The following is a 15,850-nucleotide window of genomic DNA, read 5'->3' on the forward strand; positions in this document are numbered from 1 at the left end:
CCCCAAAAAAAAAAAAAAAAAAAAAAAAAAAAAAAAAAGGAAGTGATTTTTTCATGAAACCAAAAGAGGGAATAAGGGCCTTACGTCGGAGACATGTTTTCATTGACAGTGAGTTAAACGGTCCTTCTCAATTCCAAAAGCATTCCTTTTTTTTTCTTTCCTTAGTCCCTAATCAAGGCCTTTCACCTTTGTTTCAGACAATTTTTGGACCCCAACTCCTCTCAAGTCATCTCCTCACTCCTTTTAAAAGTGGGACTTTTGCGGCTTATTTCATTTTATTATTTTTGCTTCTTTTCAAAGTCACCATAGGAAACAAAATAAAGTAAAATGGTTGTCTTCATGGATGTTCAGTGGTGCCTACGCACATTGCTATAACATGTTTTTAGTGAATGCTCTAGCTAGGGTCAAGCTTCTAGTCAGCCAATTATCTAATTTTTACCAATTAATTAGTTAAAAAAACGCCACATTTCATTCATGAAGTGGGTGTGGGTTGCCCAATTGGGTTGGTGATTGTGGGTCATGCTCTTAATTGGCCATGGGAATTTTAGCGGGATCGATTTGACAAGAGACTTGAAATAGTGACAAATGATCCTTATGTGATACAGGTCATACAACTGTAGCTTTGGGAAGATTTTATGTATAACTGGAGGTCATAGTCTTTGGACCCGAAGGTGTGAATTAGAATGAAATGATGATAACGATCTAAGGACCTCTGAAGAATATCAACCTCCAACAACTACGTAGAAGAAAGATGAAACGAGATTGGATGCATGACCTTCATATTCCAATTATTAGGATAATAATTGATCACCATTCCATTATACTTTTATAATTTGTTTCTTTCTATCAAAATAAGTTGCTAAAAAAATCAATCAATTGATTAAATAAAAAAAAATTAAAAAAACCAAATTAAAAAAAAAAACTTGATTTAAAAATTAAAAATATTACTCGGATCTATATGGGTTTAATTTTTATTTTAAAAAATTAAATTCAAAACGGAATTAAACCAGGCTAGTTCAATCAAACTTGAACTTATCTTAAAAAAAGAAGAAGCAGGGTATAAAATAAAATATATCCTTACCTAAATCATTTTCTCTCTTTTTTAGCCGCCCCCATCTGCCCCTCTCACTCGTTCTCTCCTTTCTTGTCAACCTAAGTCTCCCTTTGAAGTTTTGACAGCAGCCCACCCGCACCTCCCCACCTCTTCTTGTCCTCTCTATCTCGCCTCTCCTTTCTTGTTTATTGCTATGGTAGTTATAAGAAGAAAAAAATTACAATATTTTGAGCTCAGCAATATGGCTAGTGGTGTTTTCTATTTTAGCACTTATCAAGAGTTAATTAATTGATGATATCTTGCATCAAGATGTAGTTGTGGTTTTAACTTTCCACGATCTGTTTGTCTCCGTTTTCCACATGTAAGAAAATTTTGCTGTGCTGGATTATTTGGTGAAATTGGGAGGTCTAAAATTGATGACCTTGTTTAATGCTAGTGCCGGGAAAGAAAGAGTGATATGCAGTTGCCCTATTTGGTTGTAATGATTTGATCTGATCTGATTTGATTTTGTTTTCTAGTTTTTCTAGTTTTTAATGAAAAAAACAATTCTATCTAAACCAATTCAGTTTGATTTGAAATGATTTCAGTTCTACTTGGATTATGTTATCAAAAAATACTAACTCTCAATTCGGCTAGATTTTTTGGTCCATGCCGAAGCATGAATACCCCTATTATACACTATCCTGTTCTTAATTCCCTACGTATAATAAAATATATTGTAAATCAAACAATTTTCCCTTTTTTCCTTACTAAAACCAAGCATAGTAGTTTTAAAACACTTTGCGTTGGGAATTGGGAAGCTAAGAAGGTAATTGTCCAAAAATTAGTCAATGCTATGCAATTCTTCGACACCTTTTCTTTCCTAGGAAAGAATGATGATGTGAATGATTTCGAATGCATTGTAATTTGGAGCAATTTGTACTCGACAAACGGGGAATTATAGCAATATGCACGCACAAATTGAAGCTGTCGATTGTTGGGAAATTGATTCCATGCACACGCCAAATCAAGAGTTTTGATGAAGATTGTGCAAGAATTACTTTAATTCGAAAGTTCAAAACCTTATCTATATTTCTACTAACAAAGTGGCAAACAAGAAATCACAAGAGTACATGCCAAACAGTGAACCTTAACCACAAGCTGACAGAACATCTATAGAGTACATAAAATGGGTTTTTGATCAAGTGATCCAATTGTGATTAAAGAAAGAAGAAAAAGACTCCAACCAACAAAACAAGGAGAGAAGGCACTACTGGACAAAAAAAGGAATTCCAATTGTTTTCGACACAAGACTGGAAAAGGGTCGTCATCGATCATCCATACCTAGAAGATCATGTTGTAAAACACCTCTCACGTTGTCACATTCATGCATTTAAAAACAATTGTGGTCCATTTGGAGACAACAACCGCGGTGGGGATATCCCCTTTTCCATGGCAAAATTGACCCAAACACACCTTCTCGAGCCTATTCCAAAATAGCAGAATGCATCATTTCTATTTCCTTTCGTTGCTCTCAAACCTTGGCGTTTTCACACCTGTCAGTATGTGGATGCACTTAAATTGTTGCTTAGCTCATCTTTTATATATTAGTTGAACTTACTTTAAAAATTAAAAGCCACCAATATAATTCAATTCACAATCGCAAGTACTCATTCTTTTCTCTCTTCATCCAATTAAAAATACATGAATCGATTTTGGAAACTCACATACTGTAGACGGTGTTTATCTTTTTTAAACTAAGTGTAGAAGTTTAGCTTATGTTTATTGGAAGATTGATAAAAATAAAAAAATAAATATTTTTTTAAAATTTTGTTTGAGCTATTTTCTATTCTCTTTATCCTTTTTCTTTGCTGTCAAAATCATTAGTTTCTTTAGATTGATCAGGAGTATTCATAATGTTAAATTTGGTTTTTTTCTAGTCTTTAAAGTTGGATAAATTTCTCAGAATTTACATAAAAAAACTGGTTCTGCTGCTGTCGCAATGTTTTTACTCCAACTTAGGCTCTGATTTTGAATTAATTTCATACGATATCTAATCATCCTAACTATATTTTTTCACTCATGAAATGTTGAAAAATTGATCTACACTTTTATTCGATCCTAGGGATCACTATTCTTATGGCAGACACTTAGTCAGATTTGGATGCTTGATAATGTCAGATCAAGAACCTTTTTGACCAACTAGATTATTGCAGATTATGTCCTCTAAAATGATTTTTATCTCACTTTGACTCCTTTATCAAAGTTGTAGTCCTGGATGCGTAGATAAATTTAGGCTTTTAAATCACTTAATTTTGATATCAGAAGCTCAAGATATTCTCGTTTGAATATCTAACGTGAAAGTAGATATTTTTACCACGAAAAGAATCCTGACCTGAGTTTTGCACTAAAAACTTTATTTCCATCACAAATTTTATGATTGTTATTCTTAGGTCATACTGTCAATCATATCGGGATACTTGGCATTGTCAGTTTTTGAATTAAATCAGGAGATCCTTTTCGATCAACTAGATTACTGCCAAATTCTGTTACCTAAAACGATTTTATCTCACTTCGATTTCTTCATCAAAATTGTAGTCCTGAACGCGTAGATAAATTTTGGATTTTGCATCATTTGATTCTGACATCAGAAGCTCAAGATATTTTTGTTTAAATATATAATGTGAAAGTAGGGATTTTTGCCATGAGAAGGATTTTTTTTTTCCTAAGTTGGTGAGGTCATAATTGTAAGATGCTTAAAGATTAAAGACCAATTGTAGACCAATTTGAAGCCCTTTTTTGAACCCAAGGATCAATGGAAAAGGTGCTAAAATAAGGGAGTTGATTGAAGATAAAATTAGAAGAAATTTTGCTGGGTGAAGAAATTGAAGAACAAGAATTAGATTAGAAAAGGAAAACAATGCCTCCCCCTCTGCAGTTCTTTTCTTTTTCTCTGCACAGCCACCCTGGTTATCTTCTTTCCTTTTATCTGCAAACCATGATTTTTTTGCCTCATTTTAAAGGAAATAGTTGGTGCCTCATGGTCCCGGCTATAGGAGGATGAAAAGAAGGCACACCATCCTCTAACTTGGAAAAAAATCATTGTTGATCATAGAATTATAATCAAATATTCTAGTTTTCTATTTTTGGCTCACCCTAGATTACAAACTAAAATTAATGTAATATTTGTTTTCTAAATAGAGCCGCATGTTAGACTATATAAGCCTCTTCTATTGAGGGAAGAAAAAAAAAAGAGAAAAGAAAGAACGAAGAAAAAATAGAAAAAAAAAAGACAAGAAAAAACACAAGAGAGGCAGACAGTTAGGGGAGAGAAAAAACAAAGAAAACAGAGGGTTTCTTTCCTTCATCCTTGCATTGTTGTGAGTTTAGGAAAGTAAGTAATAGAAGAAAAAGGAGGAGAAGAAAGAGCAGGAAAAACAAGAGAAACCATAAACAAACAGAGACTCCTTTTCAGTCTTTGCTTTTATTTTTTTGCATATAATATCAGCAAAATAGGAAAGAAAAAGTGCAGGAACCAAGGAGAGAGAGTGACTAAAATGCAGAGGAAAGAAAAAAACCAAAAAACAAACACAAATACAGAACAGGAGGAAAAGGCTTGACTCACACGAACACGCTTTCAACATCGCTGCAGCTTCTTCGCTTCTGCCTCCAAGTCTACTCTCTTCTCCTCTTTGCATACATTGTTTTCTTTTCTTTGTGTTTACACTGTTCAAGTGAATTTTAATTCACTTGAATAGTAACTCACCATTCTTTGAGAAGACTACACCCTTTTTGTATCCAGCCGGGTCACTTGCTTGGGCAAATGGCCTGACCGGACCTTTTTTAAAAAAAATAAAAGAAAGAGAAAGAGATTTATCATTTTCTAGGATATTTATTTTAAGTTTCTTTTTATGTTGTAAAAAATATCAATCTTATATTTAGAATATCTGGTTTTCGACGCAATGTGACAAATTTATATATATAAGCATTTTCATGTGTGTTACATACAGCTAATACCCTAAATATTTTGAATTTTCTCTTAAAAAAATATTTGAAGTTTAAAAGAACATATGTTTTTGCATGATTTTTTAAACACACAAAAATTATTTTCTTGCATTCTGGATTTTACAACATGTTTATAAATTTTCAAAGGGTGTTGACCAATATTCTAAAAAATATAAAAATTTTATTTCAAGGGCAATTCATCTATTATTCTCCATTAATATTTGGATAAAAAAATATTTAAAGGATGAATATCCAAGATATTATTAGGAATAATTTGTTATTATTTGTTGTTAATGTTTGGATAAAGAAACCTAAGTGGTTAATGTTCAAAATATTTTTCTAGAATAATAAATTACCACACATTCTTGAAAGAAGCCTTGATTATAATCGAGGACATTTTAATTTTTTACTCCATGGTTTATGAGTCTTGATAATATAAAACACTAAGGCAAAAATAGATTTTCAAAGCGCCATAAATTTCTAAATTTTTTATTTATGAGTCACAAACTCTTGAAATACTAAGGGAAAAATAAGCTTTTAAAGCACATGAAATTTCCTTAAATTTCTATCATAATAAATTTATTTTGAACCAAACTTAGAAAAACTGATAGGATTAGAAAACATCAACATCATACTAATTATAAAGCAAACCAAACACCGAGCTACTTACGTTTCCACCATTAAAATTATAAACCTAGTTGCAAATCACCTATTAAAATGTTAAATCTCCAACCATCAAGAGAATCTGAAATACATTTCTACCATTAAAATCCACAAAGTCCTTCCCCTAAAAAAATTAATAACCTAGTTGCAAATCAACTTTACAATGCCTACCATCATTACCTTCAACACTAATGGTTTGATTTCCTTTTCCTCTCATAAATACATTGCTCTTAGCTCCATCAACAACCTCTTTCACTCATAACAAAACCAGTGATAAATGCAATATATATATATATATATATATATATATATATATATATATTGTTATTCATTTTACATTATGCTTTTTAATGTGTTTTGAGCTTGTTAGAATTATTTTTATGAGTTTGGAATGCCTAAGAGACTTTGTGAATTAATTGCTACAATATACGAATTTTTGCATTTTATATTTCATACCTTACCTCTTGTGATAGGTTTTTCACCTAGTTATAATTTCAGAATGTGAACACGGGTTAAATCAAAGTTAAAGTATATATAATAAGCTTTCTAGGAAGGCATTATATGTAGAGATTCAAGTTCGTTAGAATCATTAATCAAGCCTGCAAAATTAGACCGAAATCTTACATGCAGTAGGATTCTCTACTTTCATACTACAGATTCAAATAGGCATATCTGGAGCCCCAAACATCGAAATTATCTAGTTCAAAAGCCTAGAATCTTCTATATCCATGACTATAACATTAATGAAGGATGCCAAGTCAGATAAATCATTTTAAAGGTGAAAATTCAGATGCAATCTGAAGGACGAGATTGGCCTCTTAATCTAATGAGGAAACTAACAGTGTCGGGCATCCCTAAGTGGCTAAGAGTTTGATATAGAAATAGTAGGTCTTAGGACCTAAAAGGGGTGCAAATTAAGCCTCTAACATGTCATAAATGAAAGAATATAGCTGGAATGGTAAGATATTTCAAAAAGTTAAGTCATAAATGAAGTTTAAGTTGCAACAGAGGTGTGACATTAGAGAAGTCTATTTTTAACACAAATTCTAAGGGATTTAACCAACATTAAGGGCCAGATAAAGAAGAAATGAATTAAGTAGTATAAGGACTTCTAATTACCTTAAGAATTCTAAAGAAATTTGACAACCAAAGGATATAATAAATATAGTAGAACATGACTCAAAGGAAGGCTTTGCAACATTCTTTTCTTCTTTGTTTTTATCAATTTTTCGGTAGCTATAAACTAAACTTTAGCTTTTGATTCAAAAGGAATACACATTATCTCCACTAAAAGTTGTGAGAAGTAATGTTATTATTGTAATTCTTTTAGATTCAAGTATTTATTTTTCTTTATTCAAAATTATGCTATTAATTATTATTCAAGCTTATTGAATTATTTTGAGATGGCACGTATGCTTTTTATTTTCTTTCAATCTGCAATTATTGTTAGGAACTAAAGTAAAAAGAGAAATAATTAATTTGATTGTTACAACTCTCATCTTGATTTATTAAGAAAGAATAAACTAAGTTAAATTGTAAAACTTTTGAACGTTTGCTTAGAATAATTTCATAGATTTTACTTCCAAGGCTACTATCGAGTGAATGAGAATTGCTTCCAATATTAAATTCACTTGATGGTATGAAATTGATTAGCTAGCTTTATCTAATTAATTTACTCGTAATCTCAACGATTTCTCTCATCTTTAAGGGATATCGAATATATTTTTTTGATATGAAAGAATATTTATTTTACTTCAATGATTAATAGTTTTATAGGAATGGATATATGGAATCGTGAACTAAGTTAATGATATATCAATTTATTACTTTTATTTTCAAAATTTTGTTTCTTTAATGTTTTTATTCAAATCCCTCATTCTTTGTTATTTCAGTATATTATAGGAATATTAAACAAAATTTCCTTAGGTTCGACTTGGTTTTCATAATTATAATACAAATTTATTTTATTTGTGATAGTAAAGTTAGAATTATATTTTGGAGGTTTCAATGATAGACCAACCAGCCTAAGTTACAACAAATTTGCTTGAAAAAAAGGGACCAAAATCCACCCTTTCTCACACCAAAAATCAAATCATAACAGACTTGATTTTTCCCAAAGTTCATAGCCTTAAACACATAGTTTTCAATGAAAAATCCACCAATAAATCAGGATTGATTTTCAACAATTTCTAAGAGTTGTGGAAAAAAAACACTTAAGCTTTTTCTTGCTTAATTCATTTGTTTATTTTAGGATTTATATAAGGCGTGTGAGAAGCATAAACCTTCCAAATCAAATTTTTCAAGAAATTCCAACTGATGTTGTATGTGTTACATGTGTCAATAGTGTTCCATGTCCTTATTCCAACATTTTTTTTGGTGATTTACAACTACCATATGTCAATTATGGTCCTAAAAGTTTTTAAAAAGTTTTTCTTTCATTTGCTTTATTGTTTTATTTTAATCCTTATAATAGTGTACACTATTAAAAAAAAATATAAATGAGCATCCGAGGATTAAATTTACATCTAACGCATGAAGATCCTCAGCGATTTATAATCATCAAGGAATTTATGTGCATGGAGTGATAAGGAAAATTCATTCCCCGTTAATGGTATTGAAAACTAAAGAATTTCAATGTCTTTTGGTTTTATTTAAATTTTTCTATGCATTTTGTTCATGTGACGTCATTTTATTTTCTAATATTGTACTTCAAAAAAGAAATTTTTTTTGCTTTTTTTAAATAAATTATGGTTGGAATTGTTTTCTAAAAAAATGAATTTTTAAAAATGTGTTATATATATATAAAAGAAAAATTAGTTTTTATTGGATTAGATTGGTAAGTCATGGGTGTCTTAGGGTAATACTTACCTTTCATATTATATAGTGAAACATACCCATTGGTAGAGTTACCCATAGATGAACACATTATTTTAAAACTAAAAAAATTACTTTCTTGTTTTTCCTATTTATCTTGTATTACATGGCTTTAGGAATATATATTTCTAATTATTTTTTATATAATGTTAGAATTGCTTATTTGTGATTTTTATCATAACATATTCTTTTGTACCATATTATGAGTTGATTTGGGTGGTGTTAATGTGACCCCAAAAACTACACTAAGAGAGTGAGTGATGGCCCATGATCTAAATTTAGAGCATAATGATAAAATTGGCTTAGAAGCTTAGTTCAATATTTAGCATCCTCTGGGTCCAATACCTGTATTTTAGAAGTGATGATTGAACTTTAAGATTACACACTAATCTCAAATCACTTTTTAAACCAATGTTGAGTTTAGGAAACAATTAGAAAGGTCTAACAGGTTATATCATTACAAGTTTAGAACATAGAATCAGTTTATCTTATGTAAGATATTTTAGGTGGATGGGTTTTCCCTTTAGCATAACCAGCTCTTTACTTAAAAAATCTTTAAGCGCTAGTTAGGGTTTTTAATTATCATCTACTTCAAACAACTTTCTTCTCTTTTTGATGTCGTAATCTCTAACCAAGCTCATCATCTTTATAACCAAGAAAAACACATTACTTTAAATTGTTGTCAAGTTTAGATCTTTAATCTTTAAAAACATGTATAAATGCCCTACATCCAAACACTATTAAGCATGTATAAAGAATATATCCTTTCTATACTCTCTCGTAAACATCAAATTTAAGAGGAATTGGTGGAGAAATGCTTATTATGACCATTGTAATTTTCATTGCCTTACTCTAAAAGAAATTAAGCAACTTTGTATGAGAGAACATTTATCTAATTCATTTAATAATGGTTATGTTTAGTTTCTCAGTCACTCAATTGTGTTATAGAGTTTTTAGAATTGTCTTCTCTAGCTTAATACCATATTCCTTATAGTGTTTCTTAAAAGAATTTCTATATTCACCATTATTATCAACTCTAACACATTTTTTATTTCTACCAGTTTCTCATTTAAATCTGGCATTAAATCCTTAAAGATATCAAGCATTTAATATTTGAATTTTAAACAAATGACCTAAATTTTATTAGAATGATTGTCAATAAAACTTATAAAAGTATAAAGCACCCTTAAGAGACTTATTAGTCATAAAATAAAAATCAGTATGAATCAAATTAAAAACATGTGATGTTCTATGTGAAGGTAACCTTCGAATGCAACTCTATATTATTTATTAGCTTAATAATAAGTGTAAGTGTTCAAGTGCATACCTTTTAAAGAAAGATAGTTTTTCTTGACAAGTATAACAAGGCCTTTACACTCAAGTGTCTAAGCCATTTATAATATAAATAAGTAGAGACATCTTTAATTGCATTTACCTTCCCTTTAATCATGTTGACTTATAACATGTAGAGACAAATCCTCTTCTCTTTAAAAACAATCAAAGAACTTTTGAAGAGCTCCCATTTTTTAATCTCTAAAGTAAATATGATAGTTTTTTTTTATATGCTCAGACTTGTCATAATAACAACACTTAATTTATTTTTTTAATTGAGATCTTCCTTTAGGCTTCTATTTTTTTATCACCATATTCCATATCTTGCTTTCTATAAGAAAATTAGTTTTTTTTCCCTTGGATTTCTAAAATAAATACATAAGACTCAGAAGTGTTTGTCCCTTTTATCATTTTATTTTCAATTAGAATAATTTTGTTTATTATCTTCAAAGTGAACTTTTTATTCAGAGTAGAAATATTAAATGACATCACCAAAGTTTCACAATAATCCCGTAATCCAGTCAATAAGATTAGTGTTTGTATCTTATGAGCTAACTTAAGATTCGTAATGACAATTAATTCAGGAACCTTTGGATGCATTTATATATACTGAAGCTTCTTCACCATCTTTGTATTTTAAATTCATAATATCTCTGACTGTGAAAACCTTGTTTTGTGCACTCTTCTAATTAGCAAAATTTTCTTCTAGTATCTTCCAAACTTTATAACAGTCATGTTATCGAGAAATATAGTTGATGGATTTAGAAAATATCTATTTTCTAATTGTTCTAATCATTTTTGTTTGAAGCGCATCCTAGTTTGCCTCCTCTATATCAACATGCTTCTTTTGTTTTCACTATAGTGGCAAAGCCAAATTATCACAATAAACATTATCCTCTGTTAATATATTATATAGGAAATAATCATAGGAAGCAAGATTTATCATATCCAAAGCTTTCTTTTTCATTTTAACTATAAAAAAAAATTAATTTCACAATTAGGTTCTAAATACCACTCTGTTGAAAAAAAGACACAAATATAATATAATTCATTATTTATAGGTCCCAATTTATTTTTCGGTTAATGCAATTAAAAATAGAAGCAACCAATCAACAAAAATTAAATGCAAAAATTAAATAAATACACAATAAAAGTAATTTTTATGTGGAAACTTCTTATGTAGGGAAAAATCATAGGACCATAGTTCACTCAAACTTTTCTACTAATTTAAATAATGGGATCATAATTTTTTTTCCTATATATATATATATATAATCACCAAATTCATCACCATAAGAATGAATTTCATCATCAACACCAACAATAATAAAAATTAAGGTTAGATCTCATAAATTATTATTTTTTAATAAAAATACCTCATGGTGGAAGTTTCTCAATGATCTCCACTATATAAGATGAAAAGCTTATCACTAAGAATAACATATCGAAATTTCATCTTAATAAAGTAACACATCACCATTCAATTAAGCTACAAAGATAAAGATCATATTTTTTCTTAGTTTTTCATACCTAGTCGCTAATATAACTTCAAATGCTTTTAACTTTTGTCTTTCTCTTTTTCTTATTTTATATAAGTTATGGTTCAATAAAGAAGGAAACAAACCCACCGAAACATTGCTTCGAGTTACTATAAAATGTTTTATTACTTTTAAATCATTAATTTAACTAATTTTTAATATATATTAATACAATATTTTAAATATAGATGCAATTTAGTTAATAAGTAACATGAATGAAATTATTTGCATAATTAGTTGACACAACTAAAAATATTTAGTATTATTCATTTGATAGTTTCAATTAATTGAACTCAATGTGGACAAAGATAAGTTATTTTATTAATCTTAAAAGTGTTTGCATGGCCTGATAATGAAAAATATAAAAGTTGAAATGGTAATTTCATTGATTATAAATAAATAAATTATATATTGAACAAAACATAAATATTGTCCAAAAAATACTTGGAAAGAAGCCAAAAGAGTTACAAAAATAAAGGAAGGTCTTGAAATTTAGAATATAAATTGGTAATAAATGCATGTTCTCCATTAATAGGAACTTAAGTGTGATTTTGTAAATAATCTCAATACCAAATTTAAACTCAAATATTATATGTATATATTTTATATGCACATAATAAAAACTCATTTAGAGGCACTTATTTTATGATATAGTAGGGATTAAAAAAATCAATGCATCACATCAAGGACTAAAATGAAGCTCACAATTCATCTTCTTCCAATCTTTTTTCACAAGTAACCCTAACACTCCACTACTGATGAAATAAAATGTCTATTTTTATACCCACTAACCTCGGACCTTTCTTTAATCATACTCTAAACTCTTGAGTCCAACTCAATCATATTCATTGTTGTTATAGATGGTTAAAAGAACTCATTGTTCCCTATGCTATCCTGATTTTGTTAGTCAAGCCTCTGATCAATTTGATGTGTTAACTTGATCCTTGTACGTTATGATATTAACAAATGATTTTTGTTAATACAAACTGCCATCCAAGTCAAACCGTTAAGTTTGACCAAAAATATCCACATGTCATTACATTGCGTGTTTAATTGATTATAGATAAAAAATTAGTGATAATTCTTTTTGAGGAACTGGATTAGCAAAATCAAAATAATAGAGGGACCAAGGAGGTCATCCAACCATTTTTTATTTTTCATGAACTGGGTTCAGCAAATTAACCCAAAACACCTCTACCTCATGACATTCTTCTTAATTTTATTTTATTATCCTTTTACTGCGAATGGATTGTACCTTACCACTTATAGTAGCCAGCTATGTGGGACTTTTTAACATTCTGTTTCCTAGGATTTACCATATTCTTGTCAAAGCTACAAGTCATGCTGACAATAAGATCGTTGCTGCAACAAAGCTATGCGAATGGGGTTTTGTTAAAGAAATAAATTTATCAAAGAATGATCAGTTTTATTACATGTCCTGCAGAAAACATGAACCTGAATTTTTTCTTATGAACTAGCTTTGAGATTAAAGGAGAAGGAAAGAACCTCCAGCTAACTAACGAACATAGTTAACATCAACATTATTTCAGTTTGGCCTGTTCTAACACCAAGTGAAAACTTATTGCAGCTAACAACATGTAGTAATTTTGGCCTGACCAAAAAAACCGTGTGTGTGAGTCAGCAAGATTGGCCTCCTTGCATTGACGGCATTCCTTTTGTTGGCAAAGAAGCTCAATTAATTACATTTACCTCTAATTAAGGACTGGGAATGTGGTCCCTGGAAGGACAAATTTCTTCTAGTTTTTGTTCAATCAAACTTTACGGATAGGGTTGGCAAGAATGTGGATTTTTTGGCAATAATTTATGCATGGGCCATAATGTATCAATTGAGAACTTGTTGTACACATTAAAGGTTTCAACAACTTAAATATAAATTGGTATTTCCAGTTGTTCGAAAGAAATTATACAGAAACAATTATTCCTATTCTACCAAGAATTGCAAAAACTTCTTTTATTTTTCTGTAGGCATTGCTGCTGTTAATTAGTTATGTCTTGGTTCTGCTTGTTGCTATATCTGCTATTTCCATATTGCTTTTACCGTCAACTTTTGATTGCTATTTGCCTGTTTCTGCCATGGAGGTTGAAGAACTGTGTTCATATCATACAGCTACCACTTCAGTTTGAGATATCACCGCGCCATTATATTCAATGCATCGTATTTCGCATCTTCAAAGCTTCAAGCTTTAAGCCCTACAAGCAGATATCTTGGGCCACTTAGCAGACAGCTGAATTTCGTACTCTGTAATGCTTACTCAGCAATTACAAGGAGGTTGTGCCCATTTTCCTTTTTATATTTTTAAGAGACAATGGTTGCCCGCTGCAAAATTAGACTTTCTAACCTTCAAAATATAACAGAGAGTAATTATTAGCATAAATGTTTACAAAACTGTGCACGTAGAATCAGACTAATTATATTACGTTAATCCTTACGCTGATTGGTCTCAACAGGTAAAAGAAAAATACACGCATGGTGCCTAAGTTTTGAAATTTACCCACACTTTCTGTACATTGGACATTTTAAATTCGAATAACTATTTTGTAAAAAAAATAAAATAAAATTTACTTCCCATGACGTTGTATTCCGATCAAATACTCATTAAAACACACAGTACTTAGGCTTATAGAACCAGCATGATCCGAAGCTCAAATGTGTCGAAGCATGAAAAAGAAGGACCACCTTGAAAAGTATTCTTTTTTTTTTCTAAATATAATATTTTTAATTCAAAACAAGGACCCATCAAGCTTCATTTTCTGTCCTAGCACGGGATGAAGTCAGGCATGCAACGTACCAGAGGCACCTTAGTTAACACGCCAAGTTATGATCGATCACTGTAATGTAGAACTTGTCTCGAAGCATAGTGTGGGACTTGACAGGGAATGTATTGCCTTTCTTTTTTACTGTATTTATTTCCATGAAGATTTTTTGTTTTTGTTTTTTGACCTGTTTTAAATATTAAAGAGTGTACAACTTCTCATTTATTGTCGAGAAAACGTACAGTTTCCTTGAAAACAGAGGGCAAATTAGGAAACAGTAACTAGCATGGAGTGGTTTTGGATGAAGTGAACAATTTGCCGCTTTAATTATTACTATTATTATTAATCCTTACTTGAAGTACCTTATTTTAATTATGGAGCTTCAAGTAAAATAATGAAAATTGGAAATTAGAAAACCATTTCTTTTGTATCGAAGACCATAATGCCTCGAGCAAGAACCCAACATTTTTATTATTATTAATCTGCGTTAATTAGCTAAAAATTAAAAAAAGAAAAAAGAAAAAAAAGAAAGAACAATGGACTTAAGATTTTATGCTGTTGATTTACTCAGTTAGATGTCTCTTTCTATGAACTCTTCTCATTGGTGAAAAAAACGAGAAGATGGAAATCTAAAAACCGAGGGCACCACAAGATGGGCTGGGCCCACAGTCAGAATGCGAATCTGGAAGTTTCTCTATCTCCACCGCATCAGATTCCAAAATGTGCCCTCATAGAGTTCACTGAAAACGACAGGTCGTCTCAGCATGTGGCGTGGCCCCATTTTATCCAAGGGGGCCTTTTTCGTCTTTTCCCCTCTAACCTCCATGTCAATGCAAACCTAAATAATTGAAATCACTAGGCGTCACTTGGCACTGAGCAATTAATCCCCCCCATTGTGCTTTACCTTTGGCATATAACATTGAGTATGATAGTTCATTATTGATCGCATTATTCTAATTGCTAAAGAAAATTAGCTGTTGGTCCGCATTATTCTGGTTATATAATTTTTTAAAATAATAATCAATATATTGTTAAAAGTATTATGATTTTATTTGCGGGTAAAATTAAATTATCAAACAATAATATTTATTTTTTTAACAACAAATTATTATGAAACCAACATATAATATTGATAATGAACAAGGATGACATTGAGAATTTTAAATTTTCAAGCATATTCGTTCTTGTTTTTTTCAAATTTATTTAAAAGGTTTGTATATTTAGAGTTTCATTTTTTATAATTCTCATTTAAAGTTTTAGATTGTATAAAAAAAATGGATACAAATGCATTTATTAATATTTAATATAAATTTTATGATCATAAAACGAAGGCAAACCTCAAGTTATGAATGAATGTGAATACTTTGAAGCCTCCATGGACATAATTTTTGGAAACTTAATTTTAGGAATGAATTCACCCACTAGATCCATCTTCAAGTTTCTTAGTTTCTTTTATGTAATTAGCATGGGAACCTTTTGCTTTCTTTATAATCTCCATCGAACACATTTCCAAAAAATGAAACAAATTCAATTCCTAATAATACATCTCAAAATCTTCTCCATACAAGTCTGTTCTGAAAAGATGACCATAACATTTTGCTTTCAAACCCAGTGGCCTCAGCAGTTCATA

The sequence above is a fragment of the Populus euphratica genome, unplaced genomic scaffold, assembly GCF_000495115.2.
Source record: "Populus euphratica unplaced genomic scaffold, PopEup_1.0 scaffold453.1, whole genome shotgun sequence".
In the NCBI taxonomy this organism is placed as follows: domain Eukaryota; kingdom Viridiplantae; phylum Streptophyta; class Magnoliopsida; order Malpighiales; family Salicaceae; genus Populus; species Populus euphratica.